This window comes from Nicotiana tomentosiformis, chromosome 2 (assembly GCF_000390325.3).
Source record: "Nicotiana tomentosiformis chromosome 2, ASM39032v3, whole genome shotgun sequence".
In the NCBI taxonomy this organism is placed as follows: Eukaryota; Viridiplantae; Streptophyta; class Magnoliopsida; order Solanales; family Solanaceae; genus Nicotiana; species Nicotiana tomentosiformis.
In genome coordinates, this window is record NC_090813.1 from 170,930,614 (window position 1) to 170,942,472 (window position 11,859).

At 40.5% G+C, this 11,859-nt stretch overlaps 1 non-coding gene across 1 annotated transcript; it reads right to left on the reverse strand.

Moving 5' to 3' along the window:
• Positions 1-11,577: 11,577 nt before the first annotated feature.
• Positions 11,578-11,649, reverse strand: TRNAP-UGG (transfer RNA proline (anticodon UGG)). Its single transcript has one exon. It is a non-coding gene; the product is annotated as a tRNA-Pro (tRNA).
• Between the last annotated feature and the right edge of the window lie 210 nt (positions 11,650-11,859).

The window sequence follows — 11,859 nt, forward strand, 5'->3', positions numbered from 1 at the left end:
TTACTCTTCTATGCTATGATGGATTTTGATTTGTTGGTTTTATGCACACACGATGCGGTTCTATTTCGGCCATGTAGCAGAATTCAAGCGAGACGGTTATTGGGGTGTTGAATGGTTGACTGCGCTTTGGTTATGGTCCTTTCGAGCTGTGGTATATTGTGTCATTCGCTTCCCTATGGTTATATTCATGCGCTTTGTGTACTTGATGTCGAATTGTGTGTGGTTGTTGATTTTGAGCATTGTGACTTGAGGTATTTCATCTGGGTCGATATTTGGATGGGTTACGCATTGCAACAAGGCTATGTTATGATATGATCCTTAGTGTTAGATTCGTGTGTCTTGGTTCTACTATGTATGATGGGTTCGTAGCATTGTGGTTGTGGTGGTGCTTGTTGAGCTTGCGTGACGGTTCTCTCAATTGAGTCATTTTCCATGTTTGAGTTCATTTGAATTGTTGCTTATTGGTGCACGGATTGCACGGTTTGTGGCTTTAGGTTGCGTTGGTGTGGCATATCAATAGAATGGTTGTGTTTGATGAGATGAGATCGTTGGACCTAGCATGGATGCTATTGGATTTGATTACGGTAGGTATGAAGGAATAATATCGAAAGTCTGATAAGTGGGGATTTTGACTACTTATTAGCACCTTTTTGCTTTTATTTTAGTCCGAAAGTATTGATTTATGTTCCCGAAACTAATAAAATTGTGCAAATTGCAGGAATATTGGAAGTTTGGCCTCCCGTGATGAAATCCAACTCGAAAAGGAGTGTTCCGAATCACAAGGCAATAAAAGGCGCAGAAGCAAAGAAGTGCGGTCCGCAGAAGAAAGTGCAGACCGTAGAATTCCATCTGCAGCCGCAGACCAAGTAAAAGCACCCAACAGAACTTTGGCCAATGTGCGGATCGCACATGAACTATGCGGCGGAAGAATAGGGTCTGCACTGACAAATGATTCAAAGCTCAGAGAGTGTGCAAAAGACCAAGTCTTGAAGCCTTGCTGAAGTGCGGACCGCACAATTCTTGTACGTCCGCAAAAGATACTTTGCAGCCGCAATCCAAAAATGTGCGGTTGAAGAACCCAATCTCCTGCCAACTGAAGAAATCTGCAGACCGCACATGGAATTGTGCGGCCGCAGAACCACCCGAGGGGCATTTTTGTCAGCGAATTTTGGCCCACTATAAATAGACGAGTTTCACATTTTTATGTCTAGTTTAGAAGTTTGAGCTATTGTAGCCATTACATTTTGCCATTTTAGGAAGTTTGTGATTATTTTAGTGTTTAAACATTATATTTTATCAATTTAATCTTTGATTATGGGTTTAATTAATTATTCTTCTTTATTTTCTTCAATTCCCACTATGAGCAGCTAGATTCTTACTTTGGTTGTGACACAACCCTAGTGTATAAACCTTATGGGTACTTAATTTAATATTTGTTAATGATTGTGTGTTGATTATTTAGCTTAGTTCATGCTTCAATTTTAGAATTAATGGTTGAAAACATTGATTCATGCCTTTTTTACTTAGTCTCTACTTGAAAAAGAGGGACCTAATCTAGGATAACTTGGCTAACAAGGAATTGGGTTAATTGAGAGTTTGATTAGCCTAATTAAATGATTCAAACTAGAGATAGTAAGAACCCGACTTGAGCTCATATCAACTATTTTGTTTGATGCCCATTTAGACTTGAGAAAGCCAAATTGGGCAAAATTACTCTTTGACCGAGAGGTATCCAGTGGGTAGCGTAGAGTTGAGAGCTATAATACACCCCAATCAACAAAACAAGTATTAACGTATTTAAACTATTAGGCGAACACCTAGGTCATGGTCACATCCCTAGGCTTTTTAACTATTTGGAAAAAAGACCAAAAATAATCATTCGCCTCTAGTTTCTTTTCTTAGCTTATAATTGTTAGAGTAAAAGTAAAATTAGAAATCAAAACCTTTTGTGAAAGTGCAAATTAAGTTAATCTGTTCACTCTCGTCAAATGTATACTCCTAACACCCAATGTAACTCCATGTGGAAATCGACCCCGACTCTTGTTAGGTACTATTCTTCCAACAGCCGTTTTCACTCATTATTGATTGCGGATTGGACGTGGATCAATTTTTGGCGCCGTTGTCGAGGAGTTAAAACTGTGTTAGCTATATATTTGGGTTTATTTTTGGAATATAATCTTTTTCTTCCGTGTTACTAACTTGTGTGAAACATCTTAGGTACAACCATGGCGAACAATGAGCTTGGAAATTTGCCTTTGGTGGATTTGGATGTGGAGGACACGCAAGTAGAGGAGGTACCTTATGAGCCACAAGCCAATCGGAGAGGCCGGGTACCAGTGCCCGTTCCACCCCCACCTCCACCACGAGAGGCTCCACACTGAATATTATCCGATGAAGGATATGCTAGTGCAATAGTCCCTCTCCGTATTAAGACAGGAAACTTCCAAATGACCAATGTGATGCTCACTTTGCTTGAGCAACGAGGATTCTTCACCGGTGCTCCAACACAAAATGCTTATAAATATTTGAAGGGGTTTATGGACACTTTGGGGGAGCAAGCAAACAAATGTCTCCGAGGATTCATTGAGGCTAAGGCTTTTTCCCTTCTCTCTACGGGAAAAAGCTTTAGATTGGTTGGAACGATTGTCGAACCATTAAATTCACACTTGGGATGAGTTGGCGGAAAAGTTCATTTCTATGTTCTTCTCTCCCGGGCACATGGCTACACTTCAAGATGATATCTTAGCATTCAAGTAAGAGTCAAATGAACCACTACATGAGATACGGGAATGCTATAGAACTATGGTCAGGGAATGTCCCAACAACGATATGACGGAGAACATGATTCAACAAACCTTTTATCGTGGGATTAACACAATCAACCAATGTGTAGTGAATCAACTAGCCAGTGGGAACTTTATGACTACGCCTTATGCGGAGGCGTGTGAGATTTTCGATGAGATGGAGGAAACGTCGTCGGCTTGGCAATCCTGGGCCAATGTTCCACAAGGTGATCTGAATATGATTCACCTTCACAAAGAATTGCAAGACCATGGGCAAGCCATTGCCGAATTGATAACTACCATGACTCAACTAGCAAAGACCCAACTAAATCAAGTGCAAAATCCCAAGCAAGTCAATGCTATGGAAGGAGTGAACATGATGGTAAACAAGAGGAGGACCAAGGGTCCACAAGTGCAAAATAGAGTGGAGAACTATGTGCAAGAAGATGATAGTTTTGAGCAAGATGATTATTATAATGAGCAAGAAGAGGAGGTGCAATATGTGAATAATATTTAAGGGAAAAGAAACAACTTCCAAGGCCCAAGCCAACAACAATGGCGGCCTCAAAACAATCAAGGCAATTGGAATTATAGAAATCAAAGAAATTGGAGTGGAGGTAACAATCAAGGGAATTGGCATAATAACAACAATCATGGAAATTGGAGTAGAAACAACCACGAAAATTGGGGAGGTAACAATCAAGGCAATCGGGGGTCGGGTTTTAAAAGGCCCCCAATGTACAACAACCAAGCAACCCACCTTCTTATCCTTCCTATGGTTCAAGTTCTTCAAACAATGAGATGGTGCGTATTTAAAATATGTTCAAGAAAATGATGGAAAAGAATACCTATTCGGATGCCCAACTTCCCTCACACAACACATCAATCCCCAACCTAGAAGTTCAAAGGGGGAAAATCTCTCAAGCCTTAATTTCTCGTCCTAAGGGGGCACTACCAAGTGACAAGGTGGTAAACCCAAAGGGTGGTAACAACACGGGGCATGCCATGGTGGTTATCACAAGAAGTGGAAGAGGTGGGAATGCACCCACATCAAGTCAAAGGCAACTTGTTGATGATGATCAAGTGATGCAAGAAGAGGAGATCCTGAACAATGTGGTGCAACCTAATGATGAAGTTCGTATTGACATTGATGATAGTGTGGAGGAGACTCAAGAGGAGGTGAACCCATCTAGGGAACATATTATTGACATACTGAAGCCGGTAGTGCCAAAGGCTAAGGCATCATTGCCTATACCTCCACCTCCATACCCTCAAAGACTTGCCAATCAATACGGTGAGAATCAATTCAAGAAGTTTATTCAAATGATAAAGAATCTCTCAATCAATGTGCCATTAGTTGAAGCCTTGGAACAAATGCTTTGTTATGCAAAGTTTATGAAGGATCTTGTGACAAAGAAGCGTCAATGAATTTTGAAACCATCAAAGTCACTCATCAAATGAGTGCAATTGTGCATTCAATGGATCCTAAGTTTGAGGATCCCGGTGCTTTCATGATTCCGTGTACAATTGGGAGTGTCGAGTTTGCTAAAGCTCTTTGTGATCTTGGGGTAAGTATCAATTTGATGCCCTATTCGGTTTTCAAAACTTTGGGAATTGGGAAACCAAGACCCATCTCTATGAGATTGCAAATGGATGATCGTACTATGAAGAGGTTGTTAGGAGTGATTGAAGATGTCTTGGTTCATGTTGATAAATTCATTCTTCCGGTAAATTTTGTCATTCTAGATTGTGAGGTTGATTATGAAGTGTTGATTATTCTTGGGGGACCTTTCCTTGCTACGAGGAAAGCTCTTTGTGATGTTGAAGCCGGAGAACTTACCTTCCGGGTTGGTGATGAAAAGGTGGTATTCCATGTGTGTAAGTCCATGCGACAACCAAATAGCAATGAGGTGTGCTCTTTTGTGGACTTGGTGACCGATATTATTGTTGATGAAACAAGTGCTACAATTAATGTTGGTGATATGTTGAAGGCTGCCTTGCTCAACTTTGATGATGTTGAAATGGATGGCTTCATGGAATATGTGAACTCTTTGCAAAGAATATGGTATTACAACTATGCACCCCAGAAATTATCCTTGGATCTTGAAAATAGGACAACTCCTCCTACAAAGCCTTATATTGAAGAGCCTCCTACCTTGGAGTTGAAGCCATTGCCTCCACATCTTCAGTATGAATTTCTTGTTCCTTGATCTACTTTACCGTTTATTCTTTCCTCTTGTTTGACTAACGTGTAGGTAGATTCCACATTGGCGATGCTATAAAAGAGGAAGAAGGCTATTGGATGGACGTTGGTGGATATTCGGGGAATAAACCCCGCTTTTTGCATGCATAATATCAAGTTGGAGGATGGCACCAAACCATCTATTGAACATCAAAGGAGGATCAACGAGGCTATGCAATAAGTTGTCAATAAGGAGATAATCATGTGGTTGGTATCCGGGGTTGTCTACCCCATCTCCTATAGTTCGTGGACTTCTCCGGTTCAATGTGTCCCAAAGAAGGGGGCATGACGGTGGTCACCAATGACAAGAATGAGTTGATACCTACAAGAACGGTGATCGGTTGGAGGGTGTGTGTGGACTATCGCAAGCTACACAAAGTCCCAAGGAATGATCACTTTCCACTTCCTTTCTTAGATCAAATGCTCAATAGATTGGCCGGCCATGCTTTCTTGCTTTCTTGATGGGGACTCGGCCTACAACCAAATTCTCATTGCTCTGGAAGATCAAGAGAAAGCAACCGTTACATGTCCCTACGGTACTTTTGCTTTCAAGTGGATGCCATTTGGTTTGTGTAATGCACCGGTGACTTTTCAAAGGTGTATGATGGCTATTTTCACGGACATGGTGGAGTACTACCTTGAAATTTTCATGGGTGACTTCTTGGTGGTTGGAGATTCTTTTGATGATTGTCTTGCAAACTTGTACAAAGTGATGGCTAGATTTGAAGAAACAAATTTGGTGCTTAATTGGGAGAAATGTCATTTCATGGTCGAGGAAGGCATTGTCCTTAGCCACAAAATCTCAAAGAATGGAATTGAAGTAGACAAGGTAAAGATTGAGGTGATTTCTAAACTTCCACCTCCAACTTCGGTGAAGGGTGTGCGGAGTTTCTTAGGCCACGCGGGTTTTTACCGGCGCTTCATCAAAGATATCTCTAAGGCGGTGAGCCCGTTGTGCAATCTTCTTGAGAAGGATGCTAAGTTTAACTTCAATGATGATTGCATGAGAACTTTTGAATTGTTGAAGCTCAAGTTGACAACTACTCCCATCATTACCGCTCCAAATTGGAGTGTGCCTTTTGAGCTCATGTGTGATGCAAGTGACGTAGCGTTTGGGGATTTTTCGGGGAAACGCATCAACAAAAAAATTCATCTGTTCTACTATGCTAGTAAGACCATGAATAGTTCCCAAGTCAACTATATCGTTACAGAGAAAGATCTCCTTGCCATTGTGTTTGCAATTGAGAAGTTCCGCCTGTACTTGATGGGTGCCAAAGTCATTGTCCACATGGATCATGCGGCGCTTCGTTATCTTATGAGCAAAAAAGGACTCCGAAGCTCGACTGATGAGATGGGTGCTCTTTTTGGAAGAGTTTGATATTGAAATCCAAGATATTAAAGGTAGTGAAAACCAGCTGGCGGACCACTTGTCTCATTTGGAGGAGGAGGGAAGGCCACATGTTGGCCTAGAAATCAATGACTCATTCCCCGATGAGCAACTCTTGGCTATTTCAATGAACGAGGTGCCATGGTTCGCGGATTTAGCAAATTTTCTTGTGTGTGGAATCATTCCGGATGAGTTCTCTTTAAGCCAAAGGAAGAAGCTCATACGGGATTATCAAGATTATTATTGGGATGAACCATACATTTTTCGGATTTGTCGGATGGGGTGATTAGAAGATGTGTACCAGAAGAAGAGCAACGTGAAATTCTTGTGGCTTGCCATATGGTGGTCATCATGGTGGAGCAAGAATGGCGGCCAAAGTGCTTAGTAGAGGGTTCTATTGGCCTAATCTTTACAAATATGCTAGTGAGCTAGTGAAAAGATGTGATGAATGTCAATGGGTTGGTGAAATCTCAAAGCAAAATGAAATGCCTCTCACTACCATTCCTGAGATTGATATTTTTGATGTGTGGGGTATTGACTTCATGGTCCATTTTATGAGTTGTTGTGGAAACACCTACATCTTGGTCACGGTGGATTATGTGTCCAAATGGGATGAGGCCGTTGCATTACCCAACAATGAGGCGAGAAGTGTGGTAGTTTTCTTGAAGAAGAATATTTTCACAAGGTTTGGTACTCCATGTACAATTATAAGTGATGGGGGTCACATTTTTACAACAATGCTTTCGACACTTTACTTAGCAAGTATGGTGTTACTCACAAAGTCACGACTCCCTATCAAACACAAGCTAGTGGGCAAGTGTACGTCTCCAACCGAGAGATAAAGAGTATCTTGTCCAAAACGGTGAATGTTAATCAGACGGATTGGTCCAAGAAGCTTGATGATGCATTATGGGCTTATCAGACGGCTTATAAAACACCTATCGGAATGTCACCATACCGGTTGGTGTTCAGAAAAGCTTTTCATATTCCTATAGAACTAGAGCATAAGGCCATGTGGTATCTAAAGAAGTTGAATCTTGATTAGGATGTAGCCTCTAACTTGAGAGTTGCACACTTAAATGAATTGGATGAGTTCTGGTACCATGCTTATGCAAGTTCGTCCTTTTACAAAGAAAAGAGGAAATATCTTCATGACAAATACATTTGGAACAAAGAGTTCAAGGTGGGCGATCTTGTGTTATTGTTCAATTCAAGGTTGAAGATGTTTCCCGGGAAGCTAAAATCCATATGGAGTGGTCCTTTTGAAATTGTGGGTGTGACACATTTTGGTGCATTCGACTTGAAGAACAAAAATAATGAAGTATTCCGAGTCAATGGTCACCGGGTGAAGCACTACTTGGGAAAAGTTGGAGATAGCCACATTGTGGCAGTCATTCATTTCACTTGAGGGTATTCTACGTCGTTTCGCGACGTTAAATCATGCACTTCTTGGGATGCAACCCATGTTCTTTTCCTTTTTATTTTGTAGGTAGGTGTTATTTTTGTTATAACTTGATTTGAAGTGTGCTACAGGGATGAGTGTGACTTACAAGAAAATTGGTCAAAAATATGGCTAAGTATTCAAAATTTATACGGACCGCATATTTCTAAGTGTCATAGCAAAAGAGTATTGCGGCCACACATTTCTCTTGCGGACCGCACATTTGAAATGTCAAGAATACCAACTCTCTAATGATTAAGCTTGTCAGTGCGGAGGTCGATCTACGACCGCACGTGAAATCTGCGGCCGCACCTGAAAATGTGCAGACCGCAGATTAAGTTCTGAGATGAGGCCCCCAGGTGAAAGAGTGCGGACCACACATGAAAATGTGCGGCCGCACTCGCCCTTCTTCCCCTTACCCAACAGTTGGTATAAATAGCACTGTAGGCCTCACTTTACATTTTTCCCGCTTTGAACAAACATTGTGCCCTGCTAAGTTTTCTTGAAGATTTGCACTATCCACACACAAAGCCACCTCGATTAGTCACTCATTGCACTCACTCTATCTGGTATGCTTCAATTTCACAATAATATTTTTAGTTAGTTTAATTTGTAGATTTTTAGTTCTTTTTAGGCCATCTGTTATTAGAGTTCCATTGTATGTATATGTGGGGTAGATCTGAATTAGGTTAACCTGATACATGCTCTACAGGGACTAGGTTAGTATAATTTCAAGTTTTTACAATGTTGTCATGTCTAATTGTGCAAGAAATTAAACAAACCTAAGTAGAAAAATATGGTATGTACGTAACTTTTGAAATCTGCGGCTGCACTTGAATTTATGCGGTATGCATATAATGAATTTGGGAAAATCGGTGAGGAAGGAATCTGCGGCCATAAGTTAAAATGTACAGACCACAGAATTCCCATTGCGGCTGCAGAACAACACATCTTCTGACATCAGAGAGTACTCACTTTGAGACTCCAATGTGCGGCCGCAAGTCTAATTGTGTAGACCACAGAAATCCTCTTGCGGCCGAAGATTGGTCAATTCTCTGTCATCAGAGAGTTAGCATTTTTGGGATTCAGAGGTGTGGCCGCAAGTCAAATTGTGCAGACCACACTTCACTTTTGCGAAAGCACAACAAAAATGTGTGGTCCGAAAGTTCACATCTGCGGCCACAAGTGAAATTGTGCAGACCAGATCCCTTTACCTGCAGGCATGACTTAATGTACAACCCACTGTGTATTATGGTTTCTCTTTTACTTACATATCTCTTATATGTGTTTGAACATTGAATTGCAACTAACAATCTCCTTTGCTTGATATAGATAATGGTTCGATCAAGAGGATGAGACGGCACTTCAAAAGGGAGAGGTGAACCTTCTCGGGGCCGAGGCAAAAGTTCCTTGCCCCTTGGCCAACCAAAGACAATAAGAAAGAAAGTAATAGCCGGCAGAGGGAGAGGTGCAAACCTCTCCGAGTCTAGCTCCTATGTCCCATCTAGGGAAGTGTTAGAGGGCAACTCAGCCACAGTTCAGGAGCAGTCAGCCACACAGTCAAGGCCGCAGGTGAGATACTAGCTCAGGGACGAGCCATCTTTATCTCACAATACTTCTAAGGGATTGAAGAGTGCTAGTCAGGCTTCTAAGCCATAGGCTACACCAGTTTCTGAGGTACAGGTTTCTACACCAGTTCATGACATCCCTGATGATGGAAGAGGGGGATATGACACCACTACAGGTTTGGAGAGATCAAAGAAGAAAGAGGTTTGGGAGGATCGCTTTGTTAGCCTGGACGCCTTCACCAGATTCCATATATGGTGGCCTGTAAGGTCATAAACTCTTTAGCGACTGTTTCTATTGAGAGATTTTTAGAAGTACAACTCATCCATATTGAGACATTTCAGGGCACGAAAGGGTGGATGTGGTTCACCTAGAGTGTAGAAGATGTCAAAGAATGCCTCGTCCGTGAATTCTATGCCAATGTAGCTCATATAAAGAAAGGGACAAAGGTGGCCAAAAGTACGCAACCTCAAGGTGAGGTTTGATATTCCACAACTCCTACTACAGCTCCTGCCACAGCCTCGAGGCCGGTGCCCATGCCCACTGCCCCACTATCTGCACTACGAGTCTCCCAGACATTGACTAGTCTCAACAACTTGATGTAGACAGTTACTGCAAAGCTGTCTGACTTGTCAAGTACTATTGTAGCGCAGTCAACCTCACAGGCATCATAGGTTCCTTTTGACATTGAGGAGACACTGAAGAAGATTCTGGATATCCAAAAGACTATCATGGACACCTTAGTACATCATGGGTCAGCTATTGAAGAGCTGGGAAAGGAAGTGAAAAAGATGAGGAAGTCCCAGGTCAGCAAGAAATCTGTGAACAAGCTCCGGAGGGAGGTGACTAGACTTGCTACAGCTGGCGACCTGTCCTTTGACATGCTTCTTGACCCGCACCAGTCCGCCCCAGTTCCTTCAGCACCATCTGCACTAGTAGCACCAGCTGGACAGTCTGACAAGCCAGACCTTACTGCCGATACTGCCAATGGAGTAAATAAACAAAAAACTATCTAGCGAGTAAAACTGTAGAGAAATTAAGGGAGATTAGATTCAATATGCATATAAATGATAGAACTATAGAATGAAAAAGCAGCTCATTAAATAAAACTTTCTCCTTGTTCAAGAGTTATACATGTACAATTTAAAGAAATTATGCCACAATTCTTTTAGCTTTAATCTTGTGTTTTCCATTACCCAATTTATTGAAATTTTAGACGAGTTAAATCTTTTTTAATAGATATATTTTTTGGAGGGGTGAATTTTTGGGAGGTACAACGGAGCTAGAAACATGATGAATGTAAATGGCAAGTGAATATACATGTGTGGAATGGAAATAGGGTGAAGATATGATGGAGAACTCCATTGTTACCGTCTAGAATAGGGGTGTTCATAAAAATCGGAAAAATCGATCTAAATCGAAAACCGAACCAAACTGACCAAAAAACCTGATACTTTTTAGGTTTGGTTTGGTTTTGGTTTTGAGTTTTAAAAACCGATCAAATTTGGTTTGGTTTTGGTTTTAATAAAAAAAATAAAAAAAATCGAACCAAACCGACTATAGAATTAGCTATTTAAATTTATTATTATATATGTATATTCTTATATAAAGTTTCTAAAATTTTATGGTACATATTAGTCATTTATATTTTTAGTCGAGTTCTTTGCTATTATTATAATCTAATTCTTTATTTTTATATTCTAGTTTGATTGGTAATTAAATTATTCATCACTATTTGATTCAATTATCATCAATATATCTTGGTAAATGATAGATTTCTCAAAGAACAATTGATTTGATAGTGTTACGTTGAAAATGTACTCGCCGGAATATGTGTTTGGTAGTGTATGTCTCATATTTAAGAAAAAAACTGATAAATAACCGAAAAATTAAAAAACTGACAAAAACTGAATCGATAAAACACCGACTTAATTGGCTTGGTTTGGTTCCAATATTTGAAGAACCGACTTACTTGGTTTGGTTTCTTTTTAGGAAAAAATTGATCCAAACCGAACTATGAACACCCCTAGTCTAGAATATATTTTTCATGACTAGTCTTACATTTAATTTTTTTCAAAATCCTATTAATTTCTTTAACAAAATACGTATAAGATAAAATACTTTGACTCCAGAAGAAAAAAATAAAGTGTCATTAGAGGGGGCATTCCGAGAATCGAACTCGGGACCTCTCGCACCCAAAGCGAGAATCATACCACTAGACCAAATGCCCTGCTTGTCCTTCGGGTAAATTCTCATATTTTAATTAGCAGGTCCCGATAGTAATTAGTACGACTATTTTAGCTAAAGCTGATTTATAGTGCACTAATTAGTAATGCGAAAGTTTCCTCTGAATTCAGGACCAAGGTGCAAAATCATTAGAGTAGGTATATATGTTTTTGTTCTCTCCAATTATTGATTAGTTATTGTTTTGAAACCGTCC